This window comes from Mobula birostris, chromosome X (assembly GCF_030028105.1).
Source record: "Mobula birostris isolate sMobBir1 chromosome X, sMobBir1.hap1, whole genome shotgun sequence".
Lineage (NCBI taxonomy): Eukaryota > Metazoa > Chordata > Chondrichthyes > Myliobatiformes > Myliobatidae > Mobula > Mobula birostris.
The window spans coordinates 45,471,477-45,487,711 of NC_092402.1; the positions used below are offsets into that span (position 1 = coordinate 45,471,477).

At 41.0% G+C, this 16,235-nt stretch overlaps 1 protein-coding gene across 8 annotated transcripts in view; it reads left to right on the top strand.

Moving 5' to 3' along the window:
* raraa (retinoic acid receptor, alpha a) overlaps window positions 1-16,235 on the top strand; it is an 866,000-nt gene that overhangs the window by 497,627 nt on the left and 352,138 nt on the right. For 6 of the 8 annotated variants that reach the window (XM_072249116.1, XM_072249115.1, XM_072249119.1 and 3 more), the window contains one exon: window positions 10,258-10,317. The gene's annotated coding sequence lies outside the window, so the exon portion shown is untranslated. Of the gene's footprint in view, window positions 1-10,018; window positions 10,157-10,257; window positions 10,318-16,235 lie in introns of all 8 variants that reach the window. The other 2 variants (XM_072249120.1, XM_072249118.1) reach the window with 1 other exon arrangement.

A 16,235-nucleotide genomic window follows, 5' to 3' on the forward strand; every position in this document is an offset into this window, starting at 1 on the left:
ATTGAGTAAGGACAGTAGACTTCCTTCCCCTGAATCAGTGGTCCCCAACCTCTGGGCCGCAGACCGATACATTGCCGCGAAGAATGCAGCGGTGGCCGGAACGCACCCAGCACATCTTTAAGAAAAAAGCCAAAATAAACAAGCTAATTAATTAGGTGCCGCCCAGCACGTAAATGTCGACCCAGATCAGAGGCGATTGCCACTTGCGTCGCCTCTGATCTGGGCCGACATTTGTGTTCCGGGTGGCACATAGTTAATTAGCTTGTTTATTTCGGCTTTGTTCTTAAAGATGTGCTGGGTGTGTCCCGGCTACCGCTGCACCCCTCCATGCTTCGTGGCAATGTATTGGTCCGCGGCCCGGAGGTTGGGGACCACTGCCCTAAATGACATATGAACCAGATGGGGGTTAAAGATTAAAGATAAAGATAACTTTATTTGTCACGTACAGTACATTGAAACACCGAATCATACAGTGAAATGTATCACTTGCGTCAACACTGTCCAAGGATATGCTGGGGTCACATAGCATGTCCACAGCTTACTAACCCTAACTTGTCCGTCTTTGGAATGTGGATGGAAACCGGAGCACCCAGAGGAAACCCGCGTGATCTCGAGGAGAATGTACAAACTCCTTACAGACAGCGGCGAGAATTGAATCTGTGTCACTGGTGCTGTAATTGCATTGCGCTAAGCGCTATGCACGCGTGCCACCCTCAATCCATTGGTAAGTCCAGCTTTACTTGCTTGAATGTAAATTCTCCAGGTTTTATGAGGGAATTTGAAATTTGTGCCTGGATCATTGATCCAGAAATCTAGCTGCTGGTCCTGGTGACAACTACTGTGCTACCGAAACATTTGACCTATATTGATCTCTGCTTCAGCCTGACACTGGCTGGAAGAAATTCAGCAAATCTGCATTTACTGGTCAAGGTAGCGGTCTGTGGGATATTCAGTGGCTGCTCTTCACAAGTGAGGGTCAGTGAACAGTTTGAAAGTGCTGACTGTCACACCTGGATCCAATCCAGTTCTGCCTTTGTCTATCTTCACATATTTATACCTGCATGGACACTCGGCCCACTGCCATACTGAATTAAACTCTGAAATTTGCTACACCCCACATTGTCTTTGGAGGAAGGAGATAAACCATATTGCATAATAATACTCCTTACCTCCAGAGGCACTTAGGGCACGTTGTTTATAATGTAGAACTACCTTCAAAGGCAAGTCTGTCATATAAATGGAGTATCAGAGTGCTCTAAGACAGGTTTAGTGGATGTTAGTTTAGAGTACAAAAGGAGCCTCACATTTGGCAATAATTAACAGTAAACAAGAACATTTTGGCATGGTTTTGCTGTGCTGACTTCTATTAAAATCAGCTGTATTTTATCAAAGTAAAAGCAGATATTTGCAGGTCTGGAACGTTTATCAGCTTCAATATCCCCTGACCTGCATGTATTACTGTTGAACTGAAATTAACTTCAAAGCCACAAAGTGGATCCGAGTTTGAACATGATATTAGTATTAAACAGTGAAATGAAAATGCTGTTAGGAAGGAAGTTGATGGTGGCTTTCACGTGTCCATGCTAGTTTTTTGCGCGTGCCCTATCAGCAGTTTCATGCCAAACCGAAAATAAAGAGAAAGGCTTTTGTGGTGGCTGCTAGTTCTGTGGAAAATGCCTTTTTGTTCCTGATGTTCAGTGTAATGTTCTAACTGGTGCAGTTACGCTACAATGGAGCAGATTTGTGAAATGCGGCAACATATTCAGTACAAGTCATCTGATTCCCATCAAACTGCTCGAATGCAAACAGTGTACATTAGTAAGCAAGATAATGAAAATCTGGCTACCTGATTAATTTGTAGATAGACATTAATCCCCAAAGGATCCCTTCTGGTGTAGGCCGTAACTTAATACTAAGTGGTAAAGTGCAACATTTAGGATTATAGTCCCGCAGACCTACTTCATTCTATTCCATTAGCATCCTCTATCGCCTTTTGAGAACTGATAAAAATTATCATGGTCGGTATATTGCTTTAGGCACAATCGGTGAGCCTAGCACAAATTGTGTCCAAAATTGCACGTAACTTGAGGTGTTTTGTTCTTGTACAAATTCATTTCTGTCAACTTAATGTCAAAATCTGCTGTGCCTGAGCCAGCACAAAGTAAACACTTTGATCATGATTAATTATTTCTCAGATTTGCTTTTAAAAGCACTCCTTGATAATTTGTGGCTAAAATAGCATTAATTTAAGAATTTTTAATCTTGATGTCATTCCAGCACCTGTTAGAAACTCAGTTTAAAATGGCAGATTATTACTATGAGCATTATTAATAAAAGCTATATAAACATTTTTTTTAATTACTTTCAAAGGAATTTAAAACATTGTCACTTTGTGCCTTCTTATCCGAAGAAGCAGCTTGCTTTTTAGAACTTTCCTGAATGCCTGCAAGCTAGTGCAATTGGTGGAAACTCACACCAATGGTTAATACATCCTTGGAGTTCAGCCACACTTGAAAGAGGGGGCAACTTCTAGGATCATTTATTTTTAAAAATTAATACAAAGGGATGGGGAAAGTAAAATCTCTAATGCTACTATTCATTGTTGTAATCATCTGTTAATTCCAGGGGGAAAATTGTGGTCAGTTTACACTGTTTTCATCAAATTTGTTTCAATCTAATACCTACTCTGCACACTTTCTTTTCTATCAAGAGGTGAAACTGTGAAGCTGTTTTGCTTATAGTATAAAATAGAATACTTTCTTGATAGCCAAATACTAAACTAAATGGATTAGTCTCAAATATGAAGCAGTTGAGTTATACCAGTTAGACTTGGTACCCTTGACAAGATAATGGTGGATTAAGGAAAAGAGTAGATTGAAATTCCTTTGCTCTTTTTGAAGGACATGCTAAATTTAATGCCTTTCACTGTTGAATAATGAAATAACGTAGGATAAAAATGAGCCAGACCGTCAGTGGGATTCGTCAAAGTTCAGGATGTGCACTTCTCCATACTGTTTCTGATCTTGGCAAGGCTGGCAATGACTGACATCAGTCAGTGGCCAATTGTTTCCTGATGTGAAGGAAAGGGAATTGATAAGTGAATTATTTTAAGCGATTTGCATTCATTCCTCAAGCTTGGAATCAGAGAGATGAAGGAACCGGTCAGATGTATGACCTCTTGATTAGAAAATATCAAGCAAACTTTATTTTTTTTAAACATTGGTGAGTGGCAGGAAACAGAGAACATGGCTCGAGCAGGATCACTTTCTAGGATCACAGATAAGTTAAATGAATAAAAATAGAATAAAAGTAACACAGATGCTGAAAATCTGAATTTAAAATCTGAAAAAGTGGAAATGTTTAGCAGTTTAGCCAGTTTTTAAAAAAATATTCATTTGGAGAATGTGGGCTTGCATTTATTATTCATCCCTAATTTGTTAAACTGAGAGGCTTCCCAAGCCATTTCATGAGACCATTCAGAGTTATTCACATTGCTATTTGTCTTCAGTCACATAAGCCAGACTGAGTAAGGACAGTGGATTTCTTTCCCTGAAAGACATGAGTGAGCCAGATGGTTTATATGTCAATCTAATGGTTTCAAATTTGCTCTTTCATTTCAGATTTATTTAATTAACTGATTTCCAATTCTTCTGCTGTCATGGTAGGATTTGAACTTGCCTTTGGATCATTACCCCAGTCCTCTGGATCAGTGTTGCAGTAACCCTGTCACTCTGTCACTGTACTTTCATCTGGGGAGAGAGAAACAGAGCTAACATTTCAGGACAATGATCTTTTACCAGAATGAAAATGCCTTGTCCTAAACTGCTAAATCAGTTTTCTTTCCTTAGATGCATCCTGACCTACTGAATGTTTCCAGGATTTTCTGATTCTATTTAATAAAGTTGGCATCGATTTTATTATAAAAATATTGGGATGTGTTGGCAACAGAAAATAATTTCATGGTGTTTTGCTGTGGTTCAAATATGAAACTAAACAAATGGGATTTATGTAAATGCCAATTCAATCACACCTGAGAAACTAGTTGAGAGCTAATGGGCTAGGTGCAGTAAATAGAATGTGAAGATATCTTGATGAAGTAATCCTTGGTGTATTGGATTGAAATGACCAGTTATCCAGTTCACAGATTATTAAGAAACAAAAGCCTTGCATTCATATTGCACCTTCCTCATCCCTTTCAAATGGTGAAACGTACTTGATAAGGTAATGTTGGAAACGCAACAATTTATGTACAGGATATTTCACTGTGAAAAGTACTAATGACCATTCAGTCTAATTTTAGGAATATTAATTGAAAGGGGTATTGAGCAAGAGACTGGGAATAACTTCCATTGTTTACTCTTTTTTTTGGAATTCTTTTTCTGCTTAAGGTACTTGTTCTTAATGAACCAAAGTTATATCTGTGTGTTTGGATATTGAGATGTGACCAATCCAAAATGCCTGCAATGTATTTTGTAATAATGGGTCAAGACTTGTGGTCTGTATGATGCAATACAATTAATCATCACAAACTCAGGGAAGAAGTTTGTGACTGACCTACCTCAGGAACAGTGGCACTATTAGCAGGGCCACTGCTCCAGCGACCCATGTTCAATCCTGGCGCCCAATGCTGTCTCTGTGGAGTTTGTATGTTCTCCTGTATGTTTGGGCTGACCGAAATTGCACTGAGAGCAGTAAACGTAAAGGAGGGGGGCTTGCTGTTCTGGTAAACAACAAATGGTGCAATCCTGGGCATATTACGATCAAGGAACGTGTTTGTAGCCCGGATATTGAACTTTTTGCTGTTGGACTCCGGCCATATTATTTGCCAAGGGAAATCTCGCATGCAATTGTGGTTGCTGTGTACATCCCTCCCTCTGCCAGCCCGACGTTGGCGTGTAACATCATTTACACCGTCATAGCCAGATTACAAACCCAGCACCCGAGTGCCCTCATTACCATCTCGGGTGACTTCAACCAGGTCACCATGGCTAGGACACTGCCCAACTTCACGCAGTATGTGAGCTGTACAAGCAGAGGGGAGAGGACTCTGGATTTGATGTACGCTAACGTTAAGGATGCATACAGCTCCTCTCCCCTCCCCCTGCTGGGAAGGTCAGATCACAATCTGGTGCATCTAAAACCCTGCCAAGTGCCTCTGGTGAAAAGTAAACCTGCAACCTCGAGGACAGTGAGGAAATGGTCGGAGGAGGCTTATGAGGCGCTCCAGGGTTGTTTTGAGGTGACAGACTGGCAGACACTCTGTGAGCCACATGGAGAGGATATTGATGGGCTCACAGAGTGCATCACTGATTACATCAACTTCTGTGTGGACTGCAATGTTCCAACAAGAACTGTCCTTTGTTATTCAAATAACAAGCCATGGGTGACAAAGGACATTAAGGACACCCTGAATGCCAAAAAGAGGGCATTTAGAGATGGAAATAGGGAGGAGCTGAGGGCAATACAGAGGGACCTGAAGGTCAGGATCAGGGAGGCTAAAGACAAGTACAGGAGGAAGATTGAGTGGAAACTCCAGCAGATCAACATGAGAGAGGTCTGGAGTGGGATGAGGACCATCACTGGGTTCCGGCAAACTAGCAACAGAGGAGCTGAAGGCAGTATGGACAGGGCCAACGAACTTAACCTGTTCTTTAACAGATTTGACATTGTGGCCCCTGCCCATCCCCCACATGAGTCATCTGTTGTCGGCCCCCAACCAACACATATTCCACTCTCCCCTCCTACCCCTCCTCACAGTCCCCCACCCTGCTCTCATGACTATACCCCTTCCCCACACGAAACCACCACGGTGGGCTTCACAGCTGAACAGGTGAGAAGACAGCTGAAACATCCCAACCCAAGCAAGGCTGCAGGACCGGATGGTGTCAGTACCAGGGTGCTCAAACCCTGTGCCCCTCAGCTATGTGGAGTACTTTGCCATGTCTTCAACCTGAGCCTGAGGCTCCGGAGGGCTCCTGTGCTGTGAAAGACATCCTGCCTCGTCCCTCTGCCGAAGATGCTGCACCCCAGCAGCCTCACTGACTACAGACCGGTGGCATTGACCTCCCACATCATGAAGACCCTGGAGAGACTTGTTCTGGAGCTGCTCCGGCCTATGGTCAGGCCACACTTAGATCCCCTCCAGTTCGCCTACCAGCCCCGACTAAGAGTTGAGGATGCCATTGTCTACCTGCTGAACCGTGTCTACACCCACCTGGACAAGCCAGCGAGCACTGTGAGGGTCATGTTTTTTGACTTCTCCAGTGTGTTCAATACCATCCGCCCTGCTCTGCTGGGGGAGAAGCTGACAGCAATGCAGGTGGATGCTTTCCTGGTGTCATGGATTCTTGATTACCTGACTGGCAGACCACAGTACGTGTGCTTGCAACACTGTGTGTCCGACAGAGTGATCAGCAGCACTGGGGCTCCACAGGGGACTGTCTTGTCTCCCTTTCTCTTCACCATTTACACCTCGGACTTCAACTACTGCACAGAGTCTTGTCATCTTCAGAAGTTTTCTGATGACTCTGCCATAGTTGAATTCATCAGCAAGGGAGATGAGGCTGAGTACAGGGCTACGGTAGGAAACTTTGTCACATGGTGTGAGCAGAATTATCTGCAGTTTAATGTGAAAAAGACTAAGGAGCTGGTGGTAGACCTGAGGAGAGCTAAGGTACTGGTGACCCCTGTTTCCATCCAGGGGGTCAGTGTGGACATGGTGGAGGATTACAAATACCTGGGGATATGAATTGACAATAAACTGGATTGGTCAAAGAACACTGAGGCGGTCTACAAGAAGGGTCAGAGCCGTCTCTATTTTCTGAGGAGACTGAGGTCCTTTAACATCTGTTGGACGATGCTGAGGATGTTGTACGAGTCTGTGGTGGCCAGTGCTATCATGTTTGCTGTTGTGTGCTGGGGCAGCAGGCTGAGGGTAGCAAACACCAACAGAATCAACAAACTCATTCGTAAGGCCGGTGATGTTGTGGGGATGGAACTGGACTCTCTGACGATGGTGTCTGAAAAGAGGATGCTGTCCAAGTTGCATGCCATCTTAGACAATGTCTCCCATCCACTACACAATGTACTGGTTGGACACAGGAGTACATTCAGCCAGAGACTCATTCCACCGAGATGCAACACAGAGCGTCATAGGAAGTCATTCCTGCCTGTGGCCACCAAACTTTACAACTCCTCCCTTGGAGGGTCAGACACCCTGAGTCAATAGGCTGGTCCTGGACTTATTTCCTGGCATAATCTACATATTACTATTTAACTATTTATGGTTTTATTACTATTTAATTATTTATGGTGCAACTGTAACAAAAACCAATTTCCCCCGGGATCAATAAAGTATGACTATGACTATGTACATCTGTCTTCTGTCATGTGGACAAGATATGTGGTGTGAAGGTTAGTTGGCCATTGTGTGTAGGTGAGTGCTAGAATGTGGAGAGAATAAATTGGATGAGTGTAAATGCATGCTTGCTGATCACTGTTTCTGTCCTCTATGACTATCATTCTAAATGCCTTTTATGTGGCCTGAAATTCCTAATGGTATTAATTGAGGAGCTGAGAAGAACCTCTATGAACCTCTTCAAAAGAAAGTGCCCTGAAAGCTTTTGTTTTAATCCTGCTGAATAGGCAAGCAGGTACTCAGCGTGACACCGCAGCACTCCTTCCGTTTTGCACTGCTGTGCCAGTTCTACATTTTGAATTTATGTTCTGGAAAATTGACCTGCTTCTGATTTTGGAAGGAGAATGCCTCTCAGAGACCTAAAGTTATATGCAGGAAGCTTAATTTTAAAAAATGAAGAGTGGACTGTGTTGCACTGAATTGGACTCAGCCTTGTAGTTCATGCGCCAATTTGAGTACCAAATATAAGGCAAGTACTTTGTCACAGGGAGCAAAGGTTAGCAAGAGGATAGTCATCCTAATGTCTGAATTTCCTAACCACTGGCTGAAGAGCACTCTTGGCAGGGACTTGGAAGTTGGAAGCAATCTCTCTGCAAGCCAATGGTCCGGAAGACCAAAATATAAACAAAATAAAGAGATGGCAGCTACAAGTTCCAGCATTCCATGCCTTGGAGTAAAGGAATGTGGTTTTATGCCCACACTTTCTTAGTGAACTTTGCAAAAAACCTACTATTTAAGTTATTGCACATGTGGTAATCCTAAGTTATTACACACACCCTCTTACCACTAGTCAGATAATGCATCAATTAATTAATTAACAATAGTAAAAAAGAGATCATAAGACATAGGAGCAAAATTAGGCCATTCAGTCCATTAAATCTGTTCTGCCATTCCATCATGGTAGATTCATTATCCCATTCAAATCCATTATCCTACCTTCTCCCTGTAACCTTTAGTGCCCTTACTAATCAAGAACCAATCAACCCCTCCTTTAAATATACCCAATAACTTGCCCTCCACAGCCATCTGTGGCAATGAATACCATAGACTCACCACTCTCTGGCTAAAGAAATTCCTCATCTTTCCTTCTATTCTGAGCCTGTGCCCTTTGGTCCTGGATTCCCTCACTAGAGGAAGCATCCTGTCCACGTCCACTCTATCTAGGCCTTTCAATATTTGATAGGCTTCAATTAGAATTCCCTCTCCCCCCAATTCTGTAAACTCCAAGTACAGACCCAGAGCTATCAAAAGCTCCACATACATTAAACCTTTCAGGTACTATGAGGATACTAAAAATAACATGGACTCATGGGATAATCAGTGTGTTAAGTATTTAATTCACATTCAGAATTGAACCAAAATTGCTTGGCATTTTGTTGTTCTCTTTTACTGTATTTTTGGTGGGAATTGGTTGGAATGACCAGAAACTTCTCCAGTGATGAGCTTTATTTGGCACATGTACATTGAAATATACAGTGAAATGCATTTTTTGCATCAAAGCAAATTAGTGAGGATTGTGCTGAGCAAGCCACAAGTGTTGCCACGCTTCCAGTGCCAACATAGCATAGCATACCCTAACTGTACAGCATAGCAACTATTCCTAACCATACAGCTTTAGAACGTGGGAAGACACAAGAGCACCTGGAGGAAACACACACAGTCATGAGGAGAATGTACAAACTACTTATAGAAGTGGTGGGAATCGAACCCCAATCTTAGAGGTGGTACTGTAAAGCAATGCGCTAGCTACTATGCTACTGTGCTGCCCACCGTGCCTGGATATGCCAGATTGTACATTCAGGGGTGGGAGAGAATGAGGATGGAATCCTGAAGTCATCTCTTCAAAGCTATGAATGCCCATATATACAGGTCTTACAAATTTGTTGATTAGTGACTTGGAAGAGAACAATAAATGAGGGATCAGCTTGAGGTTGTGGCCTGGACTAGTAAATATTGTATGTTCCTTTTTGATGAATTTTATATAACTTTTTTTCACTGGGTATTCTTCATGCATCAGGCCAAGGCATCCGGAGGGAGTTAAGATGTTTTATACTCCTGGTTCATTCTGTTACGTTGTCCGCCAAGTGCAGCTTGAGGTGACTTGCCTTAACTGTCAAACACTATTTGGGATGTTCTCATTTCACTTCTCAGTTACTTTTAGAATCAGTGGATCTGGGTCATCATACCTTTCTCGAATCACCGTTGCAAAGATCACGTCTAATGTGCATATCATAATTTTTTTTATCCTACTAGTTTTCTTCTTTTATGCCTTATAAATATGAACTTTTATGGGTTATTTGGATGGCAGTTATTGCACCACAATGTTATCAAAGCAACCATGCATGATGCTTCCAGTTATCAGGAATCCATTTATTGTTGGGACACAACTCAACGATGTCTGGTTCTGCTGTTTAAAACAATACTTTGTACATGTGTTCTAGATGCTGTTGAATAGCAACCAGAATGGCAATCCCAGCTAGTTTTCATCTTTCTAAACTGAAAATGTTAAAGCCAAAAATAGCAATCCTATGGTTTATTTGGCTACATTTCCCAAAATCAGCACATGCTAAGTATTAAAACCAAGTTCTTCTGTTTGTACAGTATAGTCCAGGCTCTCAATGAATATACTCATAAATCTACATGGACCGCTTAGCTCACATGAATACAACTGATCAATCACTATGGAAAGCAAAAGAATAATGGTTTACTGAGGAATGCTGCATACCTATCTATACATAGGTAATTAAAATATCTCAATATAGTTACTAGCTTTTTTGTTAGAGAAGTAGTTGAAATCTTAGAAAATAATATGTCACTAACTGCCATTTTTATATTCACAGGACTCCTGTTTGCTTTAGTGTTGGAACTCTTGGAAATGCAATAAATCTTTCAGTTACATGGTAAGTTTGTCTATTCTTCATTTCCTTATAAAACAAATCAAGAGACATAGAACTAAACTTTCAGGTGGGGATGGAACTGACATTTTATTATTGATGAGAGAAACTGAAAATATTTTCTTTCCTTAATCAGAGTTCTCAGTGCACATCTTCATTCAACTAGTTCTTAATTGTTGTGAGCCGTTGTGATACTTCATCTGGTGGGAGGATGTTGTGGTCTGAACAGTTTGCGGGCAATTTTCACATTCACCAGAGGCAGAAAGCTGGTGGAAGCAGGTTGACTATCAGATGGTTAGTTCCCAGGATTCCTTTTTTATTGGCTTTATTGCCAGCTTTCCAAATCTGAGAATAAAATGGAAATGGAAAACTGAGGTCAAAAGTGTCCCATTGCAGGACAACAGTAAGTTAAATGGTGGGAATGAAGAAATTGCTGCCACGTGGAGTAGGTGCAAGAGATGATAGCACATTCAAAATGAGACTTGATCCATGCCTGAGGGAACTAAAATAGATAGGTTATGGAGGCAAGCTTGATAAAAGTTTGTTGCAGAGTATAAGCAGTCTGATTTGATTCTGTAGGCATTATTAAAACAAAGCCTGAAATAGTTGAGGTATGTGAAGGATGGATGGTGGGTTAAGGAATGAATTGTGGGACAGACCTTAAGAGATTTACCTGTGTGGGACTGGGCTTTTGCTACTTCGTTTTCCATTAGCTCTATTTTGCATTAGTTGGCATTGTTTGGTAAAGGTTACCAAAGACTTAATGTGTGTTCACCTACTAAGTGAATCAAAGATAAAAGGGAACTTACTTCCAAATATTAGAATCGCACATTAGAGTGGTTAAAGCTGACCATATTAACACACAATATGAATGCTGCAGAAGCAGGATGAGAAATGGTAATACAATAGAAGAATGATATTAAAGTATAAACATCAGCATATATTGCGTCAGGATGCCCTAGTTTAGAAAGGATAGAAAGAGATTTGCTAAATAGTACAAATGGTGAGAAGCTAGTTGAGAAAAGATTAGAAACATGAATACCCTTTCCTAATCAGGCCAGGGAATGGGAAATAGAGGAATTTTGCTTAAAAATAAACTTTGAGTAGCCAGCACTAATAGTAATCTATAGTTTAAAATTAGCTCAAGTAGGAAAAGATTAGTATTTTTTGTGCAGCTGTTTGTTTGGATATGCAAGAACCTTTGTTGTAAAACAGCTTCCAAAAGGTTTATGGATAAATGACAACAAACAAAAAATTGAAAGTTTCGAAAGGACAAAGGAATTACATACACTGTGTATAATTCTTTCAGAGCATCATACAAGTATGATGGGGAAAATAACTTCCTTCTGGGCTGTTATCTTTGAAAGGGCAGTGTTTCGGCACAGCTTGAAAAGTTTATAAGTGGACCAAGTAAAATGTTAAACAACTTTGAACAATGATGGCTGTTACCTTTGAAAGAACAGACTCTTAAGTAGAATGGACTGGCTGCTTTGATGACTGGTTGGTCAGTAAAACAAATATTGCTCTTCAAGTTCATGTGCTGAAATGTAAAATCAACAATGGAATTGAACCTTTTAGTAGTAGTGCAATCACTCGAGTCAAGTAAAATGTTCACCTAAGGGGTTGCCTATTAGTGGGTCCTTAGGTGGCTGTAAAGGCCAATTCAGAATGCACGTGGTCTGGTGTAAGGTGGAGAACGCCCGTGCACGGCTTTGTTTAACGTGGGGAAGCTGATGCACGGGCAGCCACTTTGACAGATCTGGGTCAGGGTCCAGTGGTATGGAATGCAAAATGATTGGGGACCCTTCACTGCTGGATTGATGTATCATTATCTTGTGCCAGTTCCTTCGTCGAGGTCTTGGTTGGATTGCTCTTAGATCTCATTACTACCATGGGTGGCCCTACTAAGAGCAAGTTAGCTAAAATCCAGACAGCTTAGTTCTCGGGATCTCAGGAACTCACAAGCCTCTCAACCATGACAAGGTGACAATCCTCGGAGAAGAGAACCTTATAACACAGATGGAACAAAGTGCACGTCATTCATTCCGATGCTTTACTCATCCAGTGCTATGATGCTAGGCAATTCTTCCTTATCAACTGCACCTTTCCAATTCAGTTTATGCTGCTAATTTTAAGTTGTGATGCTGTAATTAAATAACATTTCTTCTTGCAACTTAGAAATTGAATGGTTGCTGTTACTTCTCTTGGAGTAGTGATCGATGAATTGCTGGGTCCATGTCATCTTCAGCTCCAACCAGTTCAGATTAGCAATTGTATTTCCATATTTTAAAAGTGAAAGATGTCTGTATTTACTTTACTTTACTTTATACTTTATTGTCGCCAAACAATTGATATACTAGAACGTACAATCATCACAGCGATATTTGATTCTGCGCTTCCCACTCCCTGGATTACAAATATTAAATATTAAAAATATTAAAAATCATAAAAATTAGTAAGTATTACAAATTTAAATTATAAATCGTAAATAAAAAAATAGAAAAATGTAAAGTGAGGTAGTGCAAAAAAAACGAGAGGCAGGTCTGGATATTTGGAGGGTACGGCCCAGATCCAGGTCAGGATCCGTTCAGCAGTCTTATCACAGTTGGAAAGAAGCTGTTCCCAAATCTGGCCGTAGGAGTCTACAAGCTCTTGAGCCTTCTCCCAGAGGGAAGAAGGACAAAAAGTCTGTTGGCTGGGTGGGTTGTGTCCTTGATTATCCTGGCAGCACTGCTCCGACAGCGTGCGGTGTAAAGTGAGTCCACGGATGGAAGATTGGTTTGTGTGATGTGCTGCTCCGTGTTCACGATCTTCTGCAGCTTCTTTCGGTCTTGGACAGGACAACTTCCATACCAGGTTGTGATGCACCCTAGAAGAATGCTTTCTACGTGCATCTATAAAAATTAGTGAGGGTTTTAGGGGACAGGCCAAATTCCTTTAGTTTTCTCAGGAAGTAAAGGCGCTGTTGGGCCTTCTTGGCAGTAAACTCTGCTTGGTTTGACCAAGTCAGGTCATTTGTGATATTGACCCCGAGGAACTTAAAGCTTTTGACCTGTTCCACTTGCGCATCACCTATGTAAATTGGGTCGTGCGGTCCGCTACTCCTTCTGAAGTCAACAACCAATTCCTTCGTCTTGCTGACGTTGAGGGATAGGTTATTGTCTTCGCACCATGCCACCAGGTTCTTAATTTCCTCTCTGTACTCAAACTCATCATTACCCGAGATACGGTGTACAATTGTTGTGTCATCAGCAAACTTACATATTGAGTTTGATGGAAACTTGGCTACACAATCATGGGTTTACAGTGAGTACAGCAGGGGGCTGAGTACACAGCCTTGTGGGGCACCGGTGCTCAGAGTGATTGTGGAGGAGAGCTTGTCCCCTATTTTTACAGCCTGGGTCCTGTCTGTGAGGAAGTTGAAGATCCAGCTGCAGATCAGAGTGCTAAGGCCCAGGTTCTGGAGCTTGGGAATCAGTTTATTTGGAATGATGGTATTAAAGGCATTTGATAGTATTTGATGTTATGGCATTGTCAAAGGAACAGTGTCAAGTCAAAGATTAAAATATTGCAGAATGTATATATAAGAACAAAGTTAAAGATCTTTTCAGGAAATCACTGTTTGTGTTATGTTATATTGTAAAACTGTTTCCTCTCCAAACAAAAACAAGTATCTAAAGAAAATATTGTAGCGCAGTGCCTTGCTTTTTAAAAATTATTAAAGACCCCAGGCCCCAGTTGATATTTTGCCAAAGTTAGCATTAAGCACTTTGGTACAAAAATGAAAATTGTTGCTGAATATGCCTCTATAAAGCTTCTGAACTGGAAGTTACCACCCACCCTTAAACTGATTAGTCCTGCCCACAGAGATCACAGGGAAATGTGATTTAAATTCTATTTTCTGATCATATTACAAAATAGATGTTCATTCTGGGTCTCTGATGTGCAGAGCAACAGGCTTTTGAGGTTGTTGAGCTCAGGAAGGTGTAATTATTGTTCTTCTCTTAATATTCTGATTCTTACTGGATTGTTGTCCCAGGGAGGCCTAGTAGCAATTCTCTATGAACACAGTTGGCCACAGAAAGCATCACTAAGGAATTTAATCTACAGGTCAAACATGGACATATTCCATCAAGTGTGTGGATGGGCACAATATAGTGATCAGCAAACTTATTACAAAATATCTAAGATGTTTTTTATCCATTTATATTTTTATAAAAGTATCTCAAATAATAGTGAAAGAGTTGTGCATCACACAATTGTTTTGGCAAAGGAAGAGGCCATTCAATCAGTCACTAATGTGTCTCCAACATGTAGAGGAGTCCACACTCTCTTATAGCTCATTCGATTCCCTTTCAAAAACCTTTGACACCACCTTTTAGTGCAGTATTATGAATTCTAGACAATAACCACATGGTTAAAAGACAACATTTTGCTCATATTCTCATAAATACCACTTGAATAAAATAGCAGTTCTGTATATTTACTTTTGTAAGACTGCATAGAAAGTTAGCTGTGCTTGCTGTATTATACCCAAAAAAATAGGTTGAAATTTCATGTTTGGGCCATTTCACTGGAATGCATTAGAGTAAATTGAAATAGAGTCTTCAGGTACTTTGAGATTGGGCTCCAGAGAAGCCAGTCTGCCATCATTCCTTGCTGGAACTTGGGAAGGGTTTTGCAACAAATGCTGTCCTATCAGGCTCAAGAAAATCTGTAATTCATATGACAACTGAAACAGAATGCTTAACTTTATATCACATTGCATTGTTAGTGCTGGGGGTGCCATACTATTAGTATGTAATGGAAGTTGAACTGGTTGGGGTAAATCTTTTGGGGCATAACATGTGCTGTTATAATTAATGGTGCACAGGTGATAGCAGCTGCTTTTAGATTTCAGAGTCAGATCCCGGGACAGGTCATGCTGGAGTGTAATGCCATATTACAGCTGCCAAGCACTGCATACTTGGATCAGTTGGAACCACATGAGCACCCTTCCCCAAGACTTCAAGCAGGATTATAGTTTGTTATTCCACTCTAAAAATAGTGGGACGTTAAAATCCTCTGAAGTCCTTATCTTTGCAATCAGCAATAAAATATTTCAAAAATTTCACTTTGTTAAATTTTTTATGCATTAGGTAATGAAATGAAGGCACTTTTATAAGGCATACAAACTGCAGGTTTAAATTTTGACCAGTTTATGTGTAGTGCAGTTCATTTGTGTCAGAAAGGATTCAAATAATGGACTCTGTACAACTGAACTGGTAGGTGAAGAATCTGATAATTATGTCTCTATTTGCATGTATTCTAAGATAAAATTGGACTGAATAACTATATATTGGATATATTAATTTCATGGAGTCATACAGCACAGAAACGTGCCTTTGGCCATTCAAGTTCATGCTGCCCTTTTTGCCCACATTAGGACCACATCCTCCTATGACTTGCCAATGTAAAAGCATCTTAAACATGGTAATTGTATTTGATTCCACCACCACCTCTAGCAGCATATTCCAGATATCAATCACTTTCTGAGTAAAAAGAAAATTAGCTCTTACATCTCCTTTAAAACTCCTTCCTCTCATCTTAATCCTGTGCACTCTTGTTTTTGATAAGATAATGATATTGAATATGTACCTTATCTATGCCTTGCTTATTCAGCGTCCTTCCTCCAGGGAAAATAAACCCAGTTTATCCAATCTCTCCTCATAGCTAAAGTCCTCTAATCTAGGCAACATTCATCAAAGTTGCTGGTGAACGCAGCAGGCCAGGCAACATCTCTAGGAAGAGGTACAGTCGACGTTTCAGGCCGAGACCCTTCGAAGGGTCTCGGCCTGAAACGTCGACTGTACCTCTTCCTAGAGATGCTGCCTGGCCTGCTGCGTTCACCAGCAACTTTGATGTGTGTTGCTTGAATTTCCAGC